This window comes from Hylobates moloch, unplaced genomic scaffold (assembly GCF_009828535.3).
Source record: "Hylobates moloch isolate HMO894 unplaced genomic scaffold, HMol_V3 SCAFFOLD_9, whole genome shotgun sequence".
Classification (NCBI taxonomy): domain Eukaryota; kingdom Metazoa; phylum Chordata; class Mammalia; order Primates; family Hylobatidae; genus Hylobates; species Hylobates moloch.
Genome location: NW_026652284.1, coordinates 25,299,825 through 25,322,768, shown reverse-complemented (window position 1 = coordinate 25,322,768; position 22,944 = coordinate 25,299,825). Strand labels below are relative to the sequence as shown.

At 44.3% G+C, this 22,944-nt stretch overlaps 1 long non-coding RNA gene across 1 annotated transcript; it reads left to right on the top strand.

Annotated features, from left to right (window-relative positions):
- Positions 1 to 1,232: 1,232 nt before the first annotated feature.
- On the top strand, positions 1,233 to 21,365 carry LOC131384239 (uncharacterized). The gene is made up of 3 exons (XR_009214900.1): positions 1,233 to 1,341; positions 1,740 to 1,831; positions 21,028 to 21,365. It is a non-coding gene; the product is annotated as an uncharacterized LOC131384239 (long non-coding RNA).
- Positions 21,366 to 22,944: the final 1,579 nt, after the last annotated feature.

Genomic DNA, 22,944 nt, shown 5'->3' with positions numbered 1-22,944 from the left:
TAGAGATGGGGTTTCACCATAATTGGTCAGCCTGGTCTCAAACTCCTGACCTCAGGTGATCCACCTGCCTTGGCCTCTCAAAGTGCTGGGATTACAGGCATGAGCCACCTTGCCCCACCAGGAAGAAGACTATTAACAACTGCAGTTACTATTTATTATTTTCTAATAGATACTCACTCGTACTCTTACACTTGCTTGAGTTTCTCTCTTTCTCACTTCCTCTCTCTCCATATAGGCAGAGACCTATACATAAATCTATACATACATATGTGTACACACACACACATATATACATTAACACACACTAACTCATTTGCTTATCCCAACCACGTTGTGAGTTAGGTATGATTCATACTCCCATTTTACATAGAAGAAACAGAGACTCAGCCAGGCATGGAGGCTCACGCCTGTAATCCCAATGTTTTGGTTCCAGACCAGCCTGGGCAATACGGCAAAACCCTGTCTCTACAAAAAATATAAACATTGGCCAGGCGCGGTGGCTCATGCCTGTAATCCCAGCACTTTGGGAGGCGGAAGCAGGCAGATCACGAGATCAGGAGTTTGAGACCAGCCTGGCCAACATAGTGAAACCCCGTCTCTACTAAAAATACAAAAATTAGCTGGGCATGGTGGTGCGTGCCTGTAATCCCAGCTACTTGGGAGGGTGAGGCAGCAGAATTGCTTGAACCCTGGAGGCAGAGGTTGTGGTGAGCCAAGATCATGCCACTGCACTCCAACCTAGGCAACAGAGCAAGACTTCGTCTAAAAAAAAAAAAAATTAGGGCGGGCATGCTGGCTGGGCCAGGTGTGGCTCATGGCTGTAATCCTATCACTTTGGAAGGCCGAAGTGGGAGGATCACTTAAGGTCAGGAGTTTGAGACCAGCCTGGCCAACATGGGCAAACACTGTCTCTATTAAAAATACAAAAAAAAAAAAAAAAAAATTAGCCAGTTGTGGTGATGCGTGCCTGTAGTCCCAGCTACTTGGGAGACTGAGATAGGAGGATCGCTTAAGCCTGGGAAGCAGAGGTTGCAGTGAGCCAAGATGGCACCACTGCACTCCAGCCTGGTACACAGAATGAGACCCTGTCTGGAAAAAAAAAAAAAAAAAGGAGAAGAAAGAAGAAGAAGATGGTTAAGTTCAAAATTAGACACACACTTCCCAGCCACAGGTGTTTTCAGATTATGAAATAATTTTCTTTTTCTTTTTTTTTTTTCAGACGGAGTCTCACTTTGTCACCCAGGCTGGAATGCAGTGGCGAGATCTCGGCTCACCACAACCTCCGCCTCCCAGGTTCAAGCGATTCTCCTGCCTCAGCCTCCCAAGTAGCTGGGATTACAGGTGCACACCACCACACCCAGCTAATTTTTTTATTTTTAGTAGAGACAGGGTTTCACTATGTTGGCCAGGCTGATCTCGAACTCCTAACCTCGTGATCTGCCCGCCTCGGCCTCACAAAGTGCTAGGATTACAGGTGTGAGCCACCATGCTCGGCCTAAAATAATTTTCTAACCAATAGAGTTGGACTACTTTGAAAGGTTGTAAGTTCTTTGTTTCTGGTAGTATTCAAGTACAGGCTGTATACACATGTGTCCAAGATACTCTAGAAGCAATTATTGTATTAGGTAGATATTTAATTAAGTGACCGTTTCCAATTTTTTTATTTGGCTCTTGGAAACAGACAAGGATTATTCAAATAAAGCTATGGCAGTGAATGTTGCTGTTTTTTCTCTCCTAAGAGCATGACATGATGCCTCAACTGATCACCAGCTCTGCAGAGGCAGTCACTGATACCATCATTTTCATCTCCTAATTGGATTCCTAGGCAAAAGTGGGTATATTCAACCTACAATTAAAGATGCTTATATTTTACAACCCAGCAATTCTACTTCTGATACCTTAGGGGAACTATTGCGTGTGTGCACGAGGAGACATTGGCAAGAATACTCCTTCCAACTGTATTATAATAGCAAAAATGTTGAAACAACCTGCCTTTCTGTAAGGGGAATCAGTGGATGAATTGTGGGTTAGTTATACAATGGAGTACCATACAACCAATTAAATGATTTACATGTAATCGAGATAGATAAATCTTAAAAACATAATGAGTGAAGGAAGGGAGTTTAAAGATAATACATTCAGTATGGCATTTATGTAAAATTTAACAAAAATCATATATTTATAGATATATATGTAGAAAAATACAAAAAGTTAAATGGGAAAGACAGCAATTTTTGCAGTGTGCTTACTTTTTTTTTTTTTTTTTAACAGTACTACTTCTGGCCAGGCTGGGTAGCTCACACCTGTAATCCCAGCACTTTGGGAGGCCGAAGTGGGGTGGATTGCTTGAGTCCACGAGTTTGAGACCAGCCTGGGCAACATGGCAAAACCCCATCTCTACTAAAAAATAAAAAAAAAATTAACTGAGCGTGGTGGCACACCTGTAGTCCAACCTACTAGGGAGCCTGAGGTGGAAGAATCACCTGAGCCCGGGAGGTTGAGGCTGCAGTGAGCCCAGATCATGCCACTGCACTCCAGTCAGGGCAACTGGAGTGACACCCTGTCTCACAAAAGCCCCCCAAACCCCCCAAAACAGTACTGCTGCTTGTGGAGCAGGGCTAACTCATAGGCAGTACATTCTGAGTCAACCAGCGAGTGTGCTCACTTCTAAGAAAGAGGAAGAAAAGAGGTGGGGACGGGGTTTTAGCTGTATTTATATAATTTTATCTCTTAAAAAAAGAGATTAGAAAAAAAGATTAGAACTAAATATAATATTTATATTAAATATTAAACAAAATGTTAAACATCATTTTTATCTTGGTGGTTATATTATCTGTAGATTTCTGAATATTTGAAGTAGTTTCTTTTTTTTTTTTTTTTTTTTTTTTTGATGTGAGCATGGCATAGTTTTTTTTTTTTTTTTTTTTTTTTTTTGAGACGGAGTCTGGCTCTGTCGCCCGGGCTGGCGTGCAGTGGCGCGATCTCGGCTCACTGCAAGCTCCACCTCCTGGGTTCATGCCATTCTCCTGCCTCAGCCTCTCCGAGTAGCTGGGACTACAGGCGCCCGCCACCACGCCCGGCTAATTTTTTTTTTGTATTTTTAGTAGAGACGGGGTCTCGATCTCCTGACCTCGTGATCCGCCCGCCTCCGCCTCCCAAAGTGCTGGGATTACAAGCGTGAGCCACCGCGCCCGGCCTGAAGTAGTTTCTAATTAAATATTACAAAAATTTTTTTTTTTTTTTTTGAGACAGAGTTTCACTCTCGTCGCCCAGGCTGGAGTACTGTGGCGCGATCTCGGCTCACTGCAACCTCCGCCTCCCAGGTTCAAGCAATTCTCCTGCCTCAGCCTCCCAAGTAGCTGGGACTACAGGCACGAGCCACCATGCCTGGCTAATTTTTGTATTTTTAGTAGAGACGGGGTTTCACCATGTTGGCCAGGCTGGTCTCCAACTCCTGACCTCAGCTGATCCACCCACCTTTACCTCTCAAAGTTCTGGGATTACAGGCATTACCACCACACCCGGCCACAAAATTTTTTTAATTAAATGAAGAAAAAAAATCCATCTTGACAGGCACTAAGCCTGACTAAAAGTTAAAGGTCTATAATCTCTATACTGTGATAATTATTATCATACAAAAATGTCATCTTTTTTTTTTTTTTTGAGACACTGTCTCATTCTGTGGCCTAGACTGGAGTGCAGTGGTAGGCTCATAGCTCCCTGTAGCCTCAATCTCCTAGAGTCAAGAATCCACCCACCTCAGCTTCCTGAATAACTGAGACTACAGGCATGCACCACCACTCCTGGCTAATTTTTTTTTTTTTTTTTTGAGACGGAGTCTCGCTCTGTCCCCCAGGCTGGAGTGCAGTGGCGCGATCTCTGCTCACTGCAAGCTCCGCCTCCCGGGTTCACGCCATTCTCCTGCCTCAGCCTCTCCGAGTAGCTGGGACTACAGGCGCCCGCCACCACGCCCGGCTAATTTTTTTGTATTTTTAGTAGAGACGGGGTTTCACCATGGTCTCGATCTCCTGACCTCGTGATCCGCCCGCCTCGGCCTCCCAAAGTGCTGGGATTACAAGCGTGAGCCACCGCGCCGGCCTTTTTTTTTTTTTAGAGATGGAATCTTGCTATGTTGCTCAGGCTGGTCTTAAACTCCTGATCTCAAGCAGTCCTCCTGCGTCAGCCTCCCAAAGTTCTACGATTACAGATGCGAGCCACCATGCCCAGCCTCATACAAGAAATTCATTGTTTAAACAGTAACAACAGTCTGGGTGCAGTGGCTCACGTCTGTAATCCCAGCACTTTGGGAGGCCAAGGCAGGAGGATCACTTGAGGCTGAGAGTTTGAGATCAACCTGGCCAACGTGGGGAAACCCCTGACTCTACTAAAAATACAAAAATTAGTGGGGCATGGTGGTGTGCACCTGTAATCCCAGCTACCCGGGAGGCTGAGGCAGGACAATTGCTTGGACCCGGGAGGTGGAGGCTGCAGTGAGCCGATATCTATGCCACTGCACTCCAGCCTGGATGACAGAGCAAGACTCTGTCTCAAAAAAAAAAAAAGAAAAACAAAACACAGTAACAACGAAGAAGTATTACCTCCTTTTATTTCATTTAGGACTTCTGGTTGCAAAGTGTCTTGAGAGTACAATCTAAGTCACCATGAGAAAAGATAGAGACCCACTGATTTCAGTTAGTTCCTTCATTTAACCAAGGAGAAAACTGTGGCCTAGAATAATTTGGTAACTTGCTTAAAGTCACAAATCACCAAGAGCCCAAACTCTAAACTCTAGTCCAACTCATTGAGAGTTTCCAAACTTCTCTTGTGCATATATTGTACCTGTGTTCCAGCTGTGCCTTCCACTTGGAATCACTCTCTTACTCCCATCTCTGTTCCTTCTCTAAAATCCTACTTAGCTAGGCTAAGAAAGAATCAGCCAATCTAGGCCCGGCGCGGTGGCTCACACCTGTAATCTCAGCACTTTAGGAGGCCAAGGTGGGCAGATCACGAGGTCAGGAGTTCAAGACCAGCCTGGCCAACATAGTGAAGCTCTGTCTCTACTAAAAATACAAAAAATTAGCTGGGCATGGTGGCACATACCTGTAATCCCAGCTACTCAGGAGGCTGAGGCAGGAGAATCACTCGGACCCGGGAGGCGGAGGTTGCGATGAGCAGAGATGGCGCACTGCACTCCAGCCTGAGTGACAGTATGAGACTCTGTCTCAAAAAAAAAAAGAAAGAAAGAAAAAAAATTAGCCGATCTTACTCCCCAGACTTGAGTCTGAATCTTAGGCTTGAGAGGGCCCTAATCAGCTTCCCTTCTCTGTACCTTCACTTCTCTGCTCAACCTTTTAAAATTTTCATTTATTAAATTTTATTTTATTTTTTGTAGAGACAGGATCTCACTTTTTTGCCCAGGATGGTCTTGAATTCCTGGCCTCAAGTGATCCTTCTGACTCAGCCTCCCGAAGTGCTGGGATTAAAGGTTGAGCCACTTCATTCACCCTGTCAGCAGCACATTTTCTTGTTGGAACTATTCTGATCATTAAGCAGTTCTTCTTAATGATAAAGTTCTAACTTCCACTTATTTGTCCCAACTCTGTTATCTGTGGCAACATAGGTTTTGTATATTAAATGAGGTGATTATTGTGCAAACTGTAAAGGTCTGGGACAATTTGGGGGGATTAGCAGGAGTGGTAGTCATAATGATCCCTTTTGCCCTTAATAAAGTTTCAAGGGCTGAGTGCAGTGGCTCATGCCTGTAATTCTAGCAGTTTTGGAGGCTAAGGCAGGAGGATTGCTTGATTCCAGGAGTCTGAGGCCAGCCTGGGCAACACGGCGAGAGCCTGCCTCTTCAAAAAAAAAAAAAACAACAAAACCTTCAGTGTGTCGTGGCTCACACCTGTAATCCCAGCTATTTGGGAGGCCTAGACAGAAAGACAGTTTGAGGCCAGGAGTTTGAGACCAACCTGGGCAACACAGAGAGACCTCGTCTCCGAAAATACTTTTTTAAAATATTAACCAGGAATGGTGGCATGGTGGCATGTGCCTGTAGTCCTAGCTATGTAGGAGGATGCCTTGAACCCAGGAGTTCAAGGTTACAGTGAGCTATGATCGTGCCACCCCACTCCAGCCCAGTGACAAAATGAGACCCTGTTTCTAAAATAAAAATAAAAATAACTTCAGGCAATGAAACTCTCATGTCCCCACTAAGCCTTCTGTTTCCTAAGCTAAACGTCTCCATTTCCTTCCAATCCAGCCAACAAAGGCAAAGATTGCCACCAGTGAAAACATTCATGAGACTATGTCAAGAAAACCTGTGGCATTTCCAGGAGTCATTCCAAAGATGTCTATGCAATGATGGCCCCACTAGAATAGTTAGATCCATTAAGACTGTTTTCAGTTGCAAATAACATGCAATCCAACTAGCAGTGGCTTAAACATATGAGGTTGAATTTTCTCACACAGCAAGTCCCGAGGTGATTATTGTAATTAGTTCAGCCATTCAACATAATTTATTTCTATCTTTTTTTCTGTTCCAGAATCCTAAGTTTTAGTTTTTCACTATAGTTACAAAATGGCTGCTGTAGCACCAAGCATCTCAACTGTGTTCAAGGCAAAACGAACAAGAGAAAGGGAGAGGCACTAGCTGCTTTTTATCAAAAAAGCAAAAGCTTTTTCGAAGACCCCAAACAGATTCCTATTTATATCTCACTTGCCAGAGCTACGTCTTGTAACGACCTCTATCTACAAAGTAGATCTGGAAAAGTCTGGAAAGCAATTATTTAGTATTCCTAGCCTCTATATGGCAAGAGAAGGCAAAGGAAAATAAATCGAAGCATGGATTTGAGCTAGCCAACCAGGAATATCTCCCACAGAACATTTCAAGGTGATAATTTTGGGCAGAACGCAAATCCATGGCTCAAACCTAGTTCCGTATGGACAGACTCTCAGCTGTGTCAGTCAAAATCGGGGGGATAGGCCAGGCACAGTGGCCCACACCTGTAATCCCAACACTTTGGGAGGCTGAGGCAGGAGGATTGCTTGAGCCCAGGAGTTCGAGACTAGCCTCGACAACATAGCAAAAACTCATCTCTACAAAACAAAACAAAACAAAACAAAACAAAACAAAACAAAACAAAGCCAATCAGGGGTATAACTTCTGCTAGTCAAACTCAGAAAGGACATATCAAATAGAATTCCAGGGGTCAGATGTGGTGGCTCACGCCTGTAATCCCAGCACTTTGGGCGGCCAAGGAAGGGGGATCACTTGAGGTCAAGAGTTCGAGAACAGCCTGGCCAACATGGTGAAACCTCATCTCTACTAAAAATTTTTTTTTTTTTTTTTTTTTTTTGAGACGGAGTCTCGCTATGTCGCCCAGGCTGGAGTGCAGTGGCGCAATCTCGGCTCACTGCAAGCTCCGCCTCCCGGGTTCACGCCATTCTCCTGCCTCAGCCTCTCCGAGTAGCTGGGACTACAGGCGCCCGCCACCACGCCCGGCTAATTTTTTGTATTTTTAGTAGAGACGGGGTTTCACTGTGGTCTCGATCTCCTGACCTCGTGATCCGCCCGCCTCGGCCTCCCAAAGTGCTGGGATTACAAGCGTGAGCCACCGCGCCCGGCCTAAAAATTTTAAAATTAGCTGGGTGTGGTGGCACGCACCTATAGTCCCAGCTACTTGGGAGACTGATAGCAGGGACTCAAGAATCGCTTGAACTCAGGAGATGGAGGTTGTAGTGAGCTGAGGTTGCACCACTGCACTCCAGCCTGGATGACAGAACAAGACACTGTCTCAAAAATAAACAAACAAATGAACCGAAACAAGAGAATTCCAGTGTTTTAATGTGCAGTGGGGAATAGTTGTTAACCTTGCTTACAATAGAGACAGAGCATGGTTCCTCTCTCAGGGAGCAGGTTAGTGCCTCAAGGCACTGAAAAACAAAGACTGTTACCTGTTAGATGAGCAGGTTATTTAGCCTTTTTATATCTTGTAAATAGGGTATACCATATGTCACCACCTACTTGACAAGAATTATAAATAGAAATTCACAGTATGCTTGTAGAACACATTGAAATAATGAAATTCAAATTTTAAAACTGACACCACCCAACTTCCAGATTACTATAAAGCTACAATAATTGGCCGGGTGCGGTGGCTCACGCCTATAATCCCATCATTTTGGGAGGCCAAGGTGGGTGGATCACCTAAGATCAGGAGTTGGAGATCAGCCTGGCCAACATGGCAAAACCCCGTCTCTACTAAAAATACAAAAATTAGCTGAGTGTGGTGGCACACACCTGTAATCCCAGCTACTTGGGAGGCTGAGGCAGGAGAATCGCTTGAATCCAGGAGGCGGAGATTGCAATGAGCCGAGATCATGCCACTATACTCCAGCCTGGGTGACACAATGAGACTCTGTCTCAAAAAAAGAAAAAAAAAAGCTACAATAATCAAGAGAGTGTGGTACAGGTGAAAGAATAGACAAATAGATTAATGGAACAGAATATAGAACTCAGAAACAGACCCACACAAAGGCAATTCAATGGAGAAAGGATAATTTTTTTTTCTGAGACAGTCTCACTCTGTCACCCAGGCTGGAGTGCAGTGGCGTGATCACAGCTCACTGCAAACTCAACTTCCCAGGCTCAGGTGATCCTCCCATCTTAGCCTCACAAGTAGTTGGGACTACAGGTGTGCACCATGACACCTGGCTAATTTTTATAATGTTTGGTAGAGATAGGGTTTTGCCATGTTGCCCAGGCTGCTCTCCAACTCTTGGGCCCAAGCAATCTGCCCACCTCAGATTTCCAAAGTGCTGGGATTACAGGTGTGAGCCACCATGCCTGGCCGTGGGTAGTTTTCTTAAGAAATGATGCGGCCAGGCGCGGTGGCTCACACCTGTAATCCCAGCACTTTGGGAGGCCGAGGTGGGTGGATCACGAGGTCAGGAGTTCGAGACCAGCCTAACCAACGTGGTGAAACCCCATCTCTAGTTAAAAAAAAAAAAAAAAAGGAAAGAAAAAGAAATGATGCAGGCCGGGCGCGGTGGCTCACGCCTGTAATCCCAGCACTTTGGGAGGCCGAGGCGGGCGGATCACGAGGTCAGGAGATCGAGACCATCCTGGCTAACACGGTGAAACCCCGTCTCTACTAAAAAATACAAAAAAATTAGCCGGGCGAGGTGGCTGGCGCCTGTAGTCCCAGCTACGCGGGAGGCTGAGGCAGGAGAATGGCGTGAACCCCGGGGGACGGAGCATGCAGTGAGCCGAGATCACGCCACTGCACTCCAGCCTGGGAGAAAGAGCGAGACTCCTTCTCAAAAAAAAAAAAAAAAAAAAAAAAGAAATGATGCTAGAGGCTGAGCACAGTGGCTCACGCCTGTAATCCCAGCACTTTGGGAGGCCAAGACAGGCGGATCACAAGGTCAGGAGTTCAAGACCAGCCTAACCAATGTGGTGAAACCCCATCTGTACTAAAAATAAAAATTAACCAATTGAGGTGACAGGCGCCTGTAGTCCCAGCTACTCAGGAGGCTGAGGCAGGAGAATCGTTTGAACTCAGGAGGCAGAAGTTGCAGTGAGCAGAGATCGCACCACTGCACTCCAGCTTGGGCAACAGAGCAAGACGCCATCTCAAAACAAAACAAAATAAAAAAAGAAATGATGCTAGAACAACTGGACATCCACATGTAAAAAATGAATTGAATGCTATGATTTGAACATTTGTGTTCCCCCAAAATTAGTATGTTGAAATCCTAACCCCCAAAGTGATGGTACTAGGAGGTGGGGCATTCGACAGGTGATTAGGTCATGAAGTAAAGCCCACATGAATTAATGCTCTTATGAAAGAGACCCCAGAGACCTCCTTTGCTCCCTACTACCATGTGAGGACACAGCAAAAAGATGGTACATGTACCAGGAAGTGGGCCTTCACCAGACTTCAAATCTGCTAGCGCCTTGATCTTGGACTTCCCAGCCTCAAGAACTGCAAAAAATAAACTTCTGTTGCTTATGAGCTATCCAGTCTATGTTACAGCTGCCCAAAGAGACTAGGACATCCAGACACTAACTTTATAACTTTGACAAAAACCAGCCAGGCGTGGTGGCTCACGCCTGTAATCCCAACACTTTGAGAGGCCAAGGAGGGCAGAGCACTTGGGGTCAGGAGTTTGAGACCAGCCTGGCCAACACGACAAAACCCTGTCTCTACTGAAAATTCAAAAATTAGCTGGGTGTGGTGGCATGTGCCTGTAGTACCAGCTACTAAGGGGGCTCAGGCAGGATAACCCCTTGAACCTGGGAGGCAGAGGTTACAGTGAGCCGAGATCTCACCACTGCATTCCAGCCTGGGAAACAGAGCGAGACTCTATCTCAAAAAAACAAAACAAAACAAAACAAAACAGCTTTCACAAAAATTAACTCAAAGTGGATCATAAACCTAAATGCAAAATGCAAAATCTTAAACTTCTTCAAGATAACATAGGAGAAAAAGTAGGTGACCTTGAGTTTGATGATGAATTTTTAGATCCATGAAAGGATAAATTGCTATGTTGGACTTCATTAAAATTTAAAACCTGCTCTATAAAAGATGCTGTTAGGAGAATGTAAAGACAAACCACAACTGGGAAAAAATATTTGCAAAAGACAAAGTACTCTTAAAACTCAACAATAAGACCAGGAATGGTGGTTCATGCCTATAATCCCAGCATTCTGGGAGGCCAAGGTGGGAGGATTGCTCAAGGCCAGGAGTTCAAGACCAGCCTGGTCAACAGAGCAAGATCATGTCTCTAAAAACATTCAAAAATTTGCCGGGCGCAGTGGCTCATGCCTGTAATCCCAGCACTTTGGGAGGCCGAGGTGGGCGGATCATGACGTCAGGAGATCGAGACCATCCTGGCTAACACGGTGAAACCCCTTCTCTACTAAAAAATAGAAAAAATTAGCCAGACGTGGTGGCAGACACCTGTAGTCCCAGCTACTCCGGAGGCTGAGGCAGGAGAATGGCGTGAACCCAGGAGGCGGAGCTCGCAGTGAGCCGAGACCGTGCCACTGCACTCCAGCCTGGGCGACAGAGTGAGACTCCGTCTCAAAAAAAAAAAAATTAAAAAATTAAAAAAAATTAGCCAGGCATGGTGGCGCATGCCTGTAGTTCCAGCTACACCAATTAGCTGGAAGCCTGAGGTGGATCACTTGAGCCCAGGAGTACAAGATTGCAGTAAGCTATGATCATGCCACTGCATTCCAACCTGGGCGACAAAGCAAGACCTAGTCTCAAAAAACTAAAACAAAGCAAAACTCCAAAAAACCTCAACAATAAGAAAATAACCCAATTAAAAAATGGGCAAAAGGTCTAAATAGACATCTCACGAAAGAAAATATACAAGTGGCAAATAAGCATGTGGAAAGATGCCAAACCACATATGTCATTAGGCAATTGTAACTTAAAATGAGATACCACTACACACCTATTGGAATGGCTAAAATCCAAAAAACTGACAATAACAAATGTTGACAAGGCTATGGAGCAACAAGGACTCTCATTCATTGCTGGTGGAAATGCACAATGGCACAGCCACTTTGGAAGACAGCTTGGCAGTTTCTTACAAAGCTAAAAATAGTCTTACCCCACCATCCTGCAATCACACTCCTAGGTAAACACCTAGGAGTATTTACTAGGGTAAATAGTAGTTTATTTACTTTAATAAATACCCTAATGAACTAAAAGACTTATGTCCACATAAAAACCTGCACATGAACATTTATCTAGCTTTATTCATAATTGCCCCAAACTGGAAGCAGCCAAGACGTCTTTCAAAAGGTGAATGGATAAACAAACTGTGGTACATTCATACGACGGAATGTTATTCAGTGATAAATGAGCTATCAAGCCACAAAAAGATATGGAGGAAACTTAAATGCATATTGCTTTCTGAAAGAAGCCAGTCTGTAAAGGCTTCCTATTGTATGATGTAAATACATGACTTCCTGGAAAAAGCAAAACTGTAGAGACAGTAAAAAGATCAGTGGTTACCAGATAATCAAGGAGAAAAGAAGGGGAGGGATAAAAATAGGATTTTTAGGGCAGTGAAACTATATTATGTGATACTGTAATGGTGGATATGTGACATTATGCATTTTTTTAAAACCCATATTGCTATATGACACAGTGAATCTTAATGTAAACTATGGACTGTAGCTAATAATAATATATTCAAATTATGATTAATAGTAATATATCCATGTTGGTTTAATTAGTGTGGTACATTTGTACCACACTAATGTAATATTAATAATAGGGGAAACTGTGAGGGAGGTAGTGGAAAGGAGGTATATGGGAACTCTACTATCTGCTCAGTTGCCTGTGAATCTTTCTTTTTTCGAGGGAGGTAGTGGAAAGGAGGTATATGGGAACTCTACTATCTGCTCAGTTGCCTGTGAATCTTTCTTTTTTCTTTTTCAGACTGAGTGTCGCTCTGTCACCCAGGCTGGAGTGCAATGGCACGATCTCAGCTCACTGTAGCCTCCGCCTGCTGGGTTCAAGCAATTCTCCTGCCTCAGCCTCCTGAGTAGCTGGGATTACAGGCACCTGCCACCATGCCCAGCTAATTTTTTTTTTGTTTTGTATTTTTAGTAGAGATGTTGGCCAGGCTCTCAAACTCCTGACCTCAGGTGATCCGCCCGCCTCAGCCTCCCAAAGTGCTGGATTACAGGCATGAGCCACTGCACCCAGCCAGTTTCCTGTAAATCTAAAACTACTCTAGAAAAAGAAAACAGTCGGGCGCAGTGGCTCACGCCTGTAATCCCAGCACTTTGGGAGGCGGAGGCGGGCAGATCCCCGGAGGTCAGGAGTTCGAGACTAGCCTGGCCAACATGGCAAAAGCCCGTCTCTACTAAAAATACAAATATTAGCCGGGTGTGGTGGCTCACACCTGTAGTTCCAGCTACTCAGGAGGCTGAGGCACAAGATCTGCTTGAACCCGGAAGGTGGAGGTTGCAGTGAGCCAAGATCACACCACTGCACTCCAGCCTGGGCAACAGAGTGAGAGTTGGTCTCAAAAAAGAAAAGAAAAAAAGAAACACACATGCACATAAATAAATAAATAAATAAATGTTAAAACTACTCTAAAAAATAAATTCTCGTGGTGGCTCACACCCATAATTCCAGCCCTTTGGGTGCCGAGGCAGGTGGATTGCTTGAGCTCACGAGTTCCAGACCAGCCTAGGCAACATGGCAAAACCCCCTCTCTACAAAAAATACAAAAATTAGCCAGCTGTGATGGTGCATGCTTATAGTTCTAGCTACTGAGGAGACTGAGGTGGGAGGATGGCTTGAGCCTGGGATGGCAGTGAGCCAAGATTGTGCCACTCACTCCGGCCTGGGCTGTAGAGCCAGAAATTGTCTCAAAAAACAAAAACAAAAATAAATACATAATTCTATTAATTAAGAGATATACAGTGGGCTGGGCATGGTGGCTCATGCCTGTAATCCCAGCACTTTGGGAGGCCGAGGCAGGTAGATCACCTGAGGTCAGGAGTTCCAGACCAGCCTGGCCAACATGGCGAAACCCCATATCTACTGAAAATACAAAAATTAGCTGGGCGTGGTGGCATGCGCCTGTAATCCCAGCTACTCGGGAGGCTGAGGCAGGAGAATCACTTGAACCCGGGAGGCAGAGGTTGCAGTGAGCCGAGATTGTGCCATTTGTGAAATGTGTCTCAAAAAAAAAAAAAAAAAAAAAATAACAGTGTTTTGGTTTTTGGCAAAATATTTTTTTTTTTTTTGAGTGGAGTTTGTCTGTCGCCAGGTGCGGTGGGCAATCTCGGTCATGCAATTCCCCTCCGGTTCAGCCTTCTCCTGCCTCAGCCTCCGGGGTAGTGGGATGGCCTGCCACCAGCCCGGTAACTTTTTTGTTTTTTGTAGAGACGGTTTCACCATGTCTCTCCTGACCTGTGATCCGCCCGCCTCAGCCTCCCAAAGGGTTACAAGGTGGTGGCCCGGGATGATTTTTTTTTTTTTTTTTTTTTTGATTAGGCTGGAGTGCAGTGGTGCGATCTCGGCTCACTGCAACCTTTGCCTCCTGGGTTCAAGTGATTCTCCTGCCTCAGCCTCCCGAGTAGCTGGGATTACAGGTGCCTACCACCACACCCAGCTAATTTTTGTGTAGTTTTTTGTTTGTTTGTTTGTTTAGTAGAGATGGGATTTCACCATTTTGGCCAGGCTGGTCTCAAACTCTTGACCTCAGGTGATCCACCCACCTCAGCCTCCCAACGTGCTGGGATTAAGGCATGAGCTACCACACCCGACCTACATTGCATTTTAATGCTGACAAAGATGAGGAAGGATGGGCAACCTTACATATTGCTAAAATAAAAAGGCAAACCACAAAGGGGGAGAAGATATTTACAACACATGTAAATACACATGTATTCAGGATATACTGTATAAAGAATCACTATAAATCAATAAGAAAAAAGATGACTCTAGCCAGCCTTGGTGGCTCACGCCTGTAATCTCAGCACTTTGGGAGGCTGGGGCAGGTGGATCACCTGAGGTCAGGAGTTCAAGACCAGCCTGGCCAACATGGCGAAACGCCATCTCTACTGAAAATACAAAAATTAGCTGGGCATGGTGGCAGACACCTGTAATCCCAGCTACTCAGGAGGCTGAGGCTGGACAATTGCCCAGGAGGCGGAGGTTGCAGTGAGCTGAGATTGCACCACTGCACTCCAGCCTGGGTGAGAGAGCGAGACTCTGTCTCAAAAAAAAAAAGAAAAAAAAGAAAGAAAAAAGATGACTCGATAAAAAATGAGCAAGATGCTTGAACAGGAACATTAGTGACAGAAAATTCATATGATTATTAAACATATGAAAAGTTTATCAATCTCAAGTCATGAGAGAAATACAAATTAAAAGTACAATGAGAGCTCACTACTCACCTACCAAAATGGCTAAAATGTAAAATATTGACACTACCAAGTTTTGCTGAGGATGTGCAGCAACTGGTACTCTTATTCACTGTTCGTAGGAGTGTAGAAGAGTACAATCACTTTCAAAACTATCTGACAGTATCAAATAAAGCTGAACACACATATGCATATCCTACACTCTAAGTGGATTGTGAATATATGTTCATATGTATACTAAGGTATGCACAAGAATATTTATAACAGCCAACGCAACCATCACAGCCAAAAGTTGAAAACAACCCAAATGATCATCAATAGTAGAGTGGATAAATAAATGTGTATATAAATTGCGGTGTTTTTCATACAGGGGGTTACTATACGGCAACAAGTAGAGAACTACCGCCACATGTAACTATCTAGAAGGATCTCGCAAACATAACACTGCAGGAAGAAGTCAGGCCTGCTTCCTCCTACATGATTTCATTTATCCAGATTGACCTTCCTAGACCTAGCTCATTTAACAGCCGTGTAGTATACCACGAGTGAAGAGCCCATAAATGTTGTTTAACCATTCCTGTATTGATAAACATAAACATTTAGGGTACTTTTGGTGTTCTTTGTGATTTTAAAAAGTGCTACAATGGGATTGACTTCAGCTTCCCAAACCGGACACCTTCCTGTGAGACATATTAAGCATTTATATATTGGATAAATAAATATAGATTGGAACCGGGTGTGGTGGCTCATGCCAGTAATCCCAGCACTTCAGGAGGCCGAGGCAGGCAGATTGCTTGAGCTCAGGAGTTTGAGATCAGTCTGGGCAACATGGCATTCTGTCTCTACAAAAAATATAAAAATTAGCCGGGTATGGTGGTGCGTGCCTGTAGTGAAGGCTACTCAGGAGACTGAGGCAGGCAGATCGATTGAACCCAGGAGGCTGAGGCTGCAGTCAGTCGTGACCGTGCCACTGCACTCCAGCCTGGACAACAGAAAGAGACCCTGACTCAGGAAAAAAAAAAAAAAAATTGGAGAAATCTCTTATTCCTAGAAAATAGCATGTGATATCATGTAATATTTGATTCCAGAATTTCAACTGATGGTCAGCAGCATAAGCAAATGTCTGCTGGTAAAACAGAGTTTGGCAGACAGGTGTTAATAAGGAGATTATCTTGGCTACAGCCAAATTTCCCAGGAGATCAGTTTGGGTGGGGGAGGTGAGGCCTAATGGAAATAATTGGAAAACCCATATGAAGAGTTGAGATTATATCTCCACATGCACTGGGGAGTCTGAAAATGCCTGATCGGGGAAATGCATTCAGTCATCAGAGATTCACTAAATACCCACACTGCATCAAGCACTGAACTGGGTAGAGATCAGGCTTACAAAGACAAAAGGCACTGGTTTCCTAGATACTCATAAGATAGTGACAAAGATCAATACATCTATGATCAAAGCAATAAATTCAGTAAGTTTTGTAGAGGTTTATGTAGTTTGTCCACAGGAAGGAGCAACAGACTCTGTCCTAGGGAGAGAGAGTCAGGGAGGGGTTTAAGATGAGCCTCAAGTTTGATAGTCGAAAACTTAAAGCATGACGTGAAGTTAGAAACACTGAGAACTTTAATTTGTGCAGCAGCAATGAAAAAAAGAAACTCATAACTGACATTTGGGAAGTGGCTACCTTCCTAGGTGAGAAACAGAGTGGCTCTGGGAAAGGGGAGAGAAAGAGGTTTACTTTTCATTCCTATACCTTTTAGTACTCTTTTTTCCTTTCTTTTTTTTTTTTTTTTTTGTGAGCCAGAGTCTCACTGTCACCCGGGCTGGAGCGTAGTGTCACAATCTCGGCTCACTGCAAACGCTGCCACCTGGGTTCAAGCGATTCTCCTGGCTCAGCCTCCTGAGTAGCTGGGATTACAGGCGCCCGCCACTATGCCCAGCTAATTTTTTGTATTTTTATTTATTTATTTTATTTGTTTTGAGATGGACTCTCGCTCTGTTGCCCGGGCTGGAGTGCAGCGGCGAGATCTCAGCTCACTGCAACCTCCGCCTCCCAGTTTCAAGCGATTCTCCTGCCCCAGCCTCCCGAGTAGCTGGGATTACAGGCATCTGCCACCATGCCTGGCTAATTTGTTCTTGTGTTTTTAGTAGAGACGGGATTTTGCCATGTTAGCCAGGCTGGTCTCAAACTCGTGACCTCATGTGATCCGCCCGCCTCGACTTCCCAAAGTGCTGGGATTACCGGTGTGAGCCACCGTACTCAGCCAATTTTTTTGTATTTTTAGTAGAGACAGGGTTTCACCATGTTGGCCAGGCTGGTCTTGAACTCCTGACCTCATGATTTGACTGCTTCAGCCTCCCTAGTACTTTTTTTCCTAAGTTTTTAAACTTTTTATTTGAATATTTTAAAAATTGTACATTCGAAGGCCGGGCTCACTGGCTCACGCCTGTAATCCCAACAATTTGGGAGGCCAAGATGGGCAGATCACTTGAGGTCAGGAGTTTGAGACCAGCCTGGCCAACATGGCCAAAGCCTGTCTCTACTAAAAATACAAAAATGAGCTGGGTATAGTGGCATGCGCCTGTAATCCCAGCTACTCGGGAGGCTGAGGCAGGAGAATAGCTTGAACCTGGGAGGCGAAAGTTGCTGTGAGCCAAGATCGAGCCACTGCGCTTTGGCCTGGGCAACAGAGCAAGGCTCTGTCTCAAAAATAAATAAATAAATAAATAAATAAATAAATAAATAAATAAATATAAAAAAATTGTACATTCCAATAATTAAAAGCATTTGAACAAAATAATGGTACTCTGATTAAAATGCATTTTACAGCCTACACCTACTTTTGAATTTTACACACGCATTGGTAATTTGTCCAAAGCTCTATGGCAAAGTCTGTGTAACTCCGATCCATGGTGTTAATCATGACGCTAGGCTACCTCCCAAGTAATAATCTCACGCCTTGTCCACTTGGAAGGCAAAGGAGAGGTGGTTGAGATTTGGTGGCACTGACTGTGATGATGAAGGAGACAGAACTTAAACAAAATCCTTAGTTTGAACCGTGGGTCACTGCAGGAGGACAATGTCTGTGCAGATTGATTATATGAATTGGGTCATTTTTGTCATACCCAACTAAAACAGAGTTGAGGGGCTGAGGGGAAAAGCACTCAGGACACATTTTGTTTCAAAATGTAATTCTCTGAAAGCCTGGCTGCTGAACGTGCCTATTGTCACCTGAAACCAGTTTTATCTAATAGTTGCTGAAATGACTCTAAAAGTAATTTTACCCACTGCCATCACTCACCAATCAAAGTGAGTGTGGCAATCAAAGGTTGCCAGCTCCCCAGAACCTTACTAGTGCCAATGAACTTTCTCTCTTTTTTTTTTTTTTTTTTTTTTTTTGAGATGGAGTCTTGCTCTGTCACCGAGGCTGGAGTGCAGTGGTGCAGTCTCGGCTCACTGCAACCTCTGCCTCCCAGGTTCAAGCGATTCTCCTGCTTCCGCATTCTGAGTAGCTGGGACTACAGGTGCCCACAACCATGCCCAGCTAATTTTTGTATTTTTAGTAGAGGCAGGGTTTCACCATGTTGGCTAGGCTGGTCTCGAACTCCTGACCTCAGGTGATCTGCACACCTCGGCCTCCCCAAGTGTTAAGATTACTGGTGTGAGCCACCATGCCCAGCCAACTTTCTCTTTGTTGGAGACAGGGTCTCACCTTGTCACCCAGGCTGGAGTGCAGTGATGCAATCACAGCTCACTGCAGCCTCGAACTCCTGGGTTAAAGTGATCCTCTCACCTCAGCCTCTGGAGTAGCTGGGACCACAGGTGCACACCACCAGCAGCTAATTTTTAAAATTTTTTGTAGAGATGGGGTCTCACTCCGTTGCCCAGTCTTATCTTGAACTCCTGGGCTCAAGCGATCCTCCCACCTTGGCCTCCCAAAGTGCTGGAATTACTAGTGTGAGCCACTGCACCTGGCCAAAAATTTTCAAAGAGCAATACATTTCTCCTTTTTAAATAAAATCTCCAACTTTCCCTTTGTTCTTCAGACATACTGAAGACTACCCTGTCTGCATATATGCCCCAAATTACAATTCTTTCTTCACAAATGAAATGTTAAATTTAGAGATTCATCTCTACATTTGTTTGTTTGTTTGTTTGTTTGTTTGTTTGAGACATAGTCTCACTCTGTCGCCCAGGCTAGAGTGCAATGGCATGATCTTCGCTCACTGCAACCTCCGCCTCCTGGGTTCAAGCAGTTCTCCTGCCTCAGCCTCCCAAGTAGCTGGGATTACAGGTGCACACCACCACACCCGGCTACTTTTTTTTTTTTTTTTTTTTTTTTTTTTTGTATTTTTAGTAGAGACGGGGTTTCACCATGTTGGCCAGGCTGGTCTCGAACTCCTGACCTCAGGTGATCCACCCGCCTCTGCCTCCTAAAGTGCTGGAATTACAGGCGTGAGCCACCACCACACACGGTCTACATTTTTATTTTAACTTCAAAGTGTTAATGACCATAATGTGGACCCTGTGAGAATCTATTGGTTTGGAAAAGATGATGATGAGTTTGCTTTGGAAAGAGTGAATTAGAAATTTGGGCCGAGCACAGTAGCTCAAGCCTGTAATCCCAGCACTTTGGGAGGCCGAGGTGGGCGGATCACGAGGTCAGGAGATCAAGACCATCCTGGCTAACACGGTGAAACCCCGTCTCTACTAAAAATACAAAAAAATTAGCCAGGCATGGTGGTGAGCACCTGTAGTCCCAGCTACTCGGGAGGCTGAGGCAGGAGAATGGTGTGAACCCGGGAGGCAGAGCTTGCAGTGAGCTGAGATTGTACCACTGCACTCCAGGCTGGGCGACAGAGCAAGACTCCGTCTCAAAAAAAAAAAAAAGAAAAGAAAAAGAAATTTGGCAGAAACATTTAGACGAAGATATCCTGTAGTCCATTCCTCCAAGACCTTTTCAGTGGGTCTGCAAAGTCAAAACAATATCCATAATAGTGCTAAAAACTTATTTGCCTTTTCCACAGTGGTTCTCTCATGAGGGTACAGTGGAGTTTTCCAGAGGCTACAAGACGTGATTATATCAGTCTCATGGCTAATGGTATCTGTGCTTGGTATTCCTGTGAAATTTTTTCAGTTTTAATTCCAGTATGGTAAATATCAATAGACATAATCTACAAAAAACGGACATTTTTGGAGGGTTCTCAATAATTCTTAAGATTGTAAAGGGGTCTTGGGACCACAAAGTTTCAGATGCTCTGCTAGTCAACAGCTTTCAACCTCTTTAACAATGCCTTACAAAGAGAAATCCATTTTACATTGTGACTCAGTATCCACGTATATATGCAGATGTGTAATTGAATAAGAGTCTCACAAAACGGTATTCTGGTGCACTATTTGGGATGCACCAGGTGTTTTCCATTTCATTAAAAAAATTAAATTGCTGATAACGGTTCACTAAATTGATTTCATGACCTGCTAATGAATAATGACCTGCAACTTGAAAAACCCTACTCTAGGGTATAGATGAGTGGAAATATGGAAGAAGCTGGAGCATGAGGAGGAGCCATTCCCGACAGAATGTGGTGCACACTTCATGTTTGTGGAGGAAGTGGATGGATGCACGGTTCCTTGAGTTTCCAGTTCTCCAACTGTGTAACCTTTGCAAAAAGCCAGGAGGTTATTGTGAGGATCAAATTTTAAAAATGTAGGTGAAGTCTCTTTGTATACCGTAAAATACTACAGAGAGAAGAGGGATTGCTGTTAGAAGAAGCTGATAGAAAGTCTAGGCCAGGCGCAGTGGCTCACGCCTGTAATCCCAGCACTTTGGGAGGCCAAGGCAGGCAGATCACCTGAGATTGGGAGTTCGAGGCCAGCCTGATCAACATGGAGTAACACCGTCTCCACTAAAAATACAAAATTAGCCGGGTGTGGTGGCACACACTGGTAATCCCAGCTTCTTGGGAGGCTGAGGCAGGAGAATCTCTTGAACCCGGGAAGCGGAGGTTGTGGTGAGCTGAGATTGCACCGTTGCACTCCAGCCTGGGCAACAAGAGCGAAACTCTGTCTGAAAAAAAAAAGAAAAGAAATATCAACCCAGTTGTTTTCTTGACTTTGTTTCAGAATGAATCCCTTCTGCATCATCTAATACAAGGTTTATATATTCATCAAAACCAATGATACAGCCTTCTATCCGCATATTCACTTGCTCATAGAGCCACACCTGAATCCGGGATCTGTTTTGTAAACATCTGAAGAGAAGTTGATGGGCTGCACCATAACCTGCACTTTCTGGCCCTGGCCGAGGTACGCCGAAATGAAATCTCACAAAGAGGACACTGACTCTCACGCTACCTCAGAAAGCAACTTTCAGAATAATAACTAACATTTCTTGAGTACTTACTGTTTGCCTGGTATGGTGCTAAACTTCAGTAATAAATGTTTAACTCATTTAATCCTTACCACGGTTTTATTGTGTGGGCACTATCATGGATTGTCTTCACTTTACATACAAGGAAACTGAGTCTCAGAGAGCTAAGATAATTTACAAAGTTACTTAGTATAGTGGACTTTAATTTTTTTTTCTTTCTTTCTTTCTTTTTTTTTTATAGATATGGGATCTTGCTGGCTTTGTTGCCCAGGCTGGTTTTAAACTCCTAGGCTCAAGCGCTCCTCCTGCCTCAGCCTCCCAAAGTGCTGAGGCACCATGCCCAGCCCCAGACTTTAAATTTTTGTTAGCTTGTTTGTCTATCCAGCATCTGATCTCTTTTTTTCTTTGAAGAACACCTGGATTTTCCTTAAGGAACCATGCCTCCCACACATTCAGTCCGCGAGGTTTGGGGAACTTGGCTTCAGCTCTTGGATTCTAGGCTGCATATGTAACTTTCCTACAACAATGGCAAATAGGTATCTCTTTCCTCTGCGCTGGTAACTATGAGGATATAACCCTGGAGATACAGTAGCCACCTTGCCAATGCTGGGTGGGAGGTCACCTGAGGACAGATCAACACGGAGCAGAGCTGAGATGTTGGAGGGTGGGAGGTGCAGGAGGGAGCAAAGGAAAGAGAGAGAGAGAGAGCTGATGACAAACTTTGAGCTCTCAGATCCAGCCTGAAGACAGATACCCATGAACTTTTCAGTTAGAAGAGCCAGGACATTCCCTTTTATGCTTGTCAGTTAATTTAATTTAGTTATTTAACAAACACTCATGTAGAACTTACTAAGTGCCAAGAACTATTGTAGGCACTATACAAATATCAACTAATTTAGTCTTCATGACAACCTTATGAAAGGAGGTAATATAATTATTTTCATTTTATTTATTATTTATTTATTTGATACAGAGTCTCTCTCTCCATCACCCAGGCTGGAGTACAGTGGTGTAATCATGGCTCTGCCACCTGGATTTCTTGGGGTCAAGCGATCACCCCAACTTAGCCTCCTGAGTAGCTTAGGACTACAGGCGTGTGCTATGACGCCTGGCTTTTTTTTTTTTTAACTTTCTTTTTCTCTCTCTCTTTTTTTTTAGAGACAGGAGTCTCACAACGTTGCCCAGGCTGATCTCAAACTCCTGAGCTCAAGTGATCTTCTTGCCTTGTCCTCCCAAAGATTGCAAGCATGAGACAGTGTACCTGGCCATAATTTATTTTTTTAATTTTGCATAGAGACAAGGGTCTCGCTATGTTGCCAGGGCTGGTCTCGAATTCCTGATCTCAAGCAATCCTCCTACCTTGGCCTTCCAAAGTGCTAGGATTACAAGCATGAGCCACCACGCCCAGCCTATTTTCATTTTAAAGATGGGAAAACTGAGGCACAGGGAAACTAAATAACTTGCCTGGGTCTTTGTTGGGATGGTTACTTTTGGAAACTAACCAGGATTTGCTCTCTTTCCAGCTCCCACGCGCTGAACCCTTTGCCGGTATTTCTTCAACGCTCCTCATTTACCTTCTATCTTTATCATTATGACCATAGTCACAGACCTTCTACCAGGGCATCCAATCTTTTGGCTTCCTGGGCCACACTGGAAGAAGAAGAATTGTC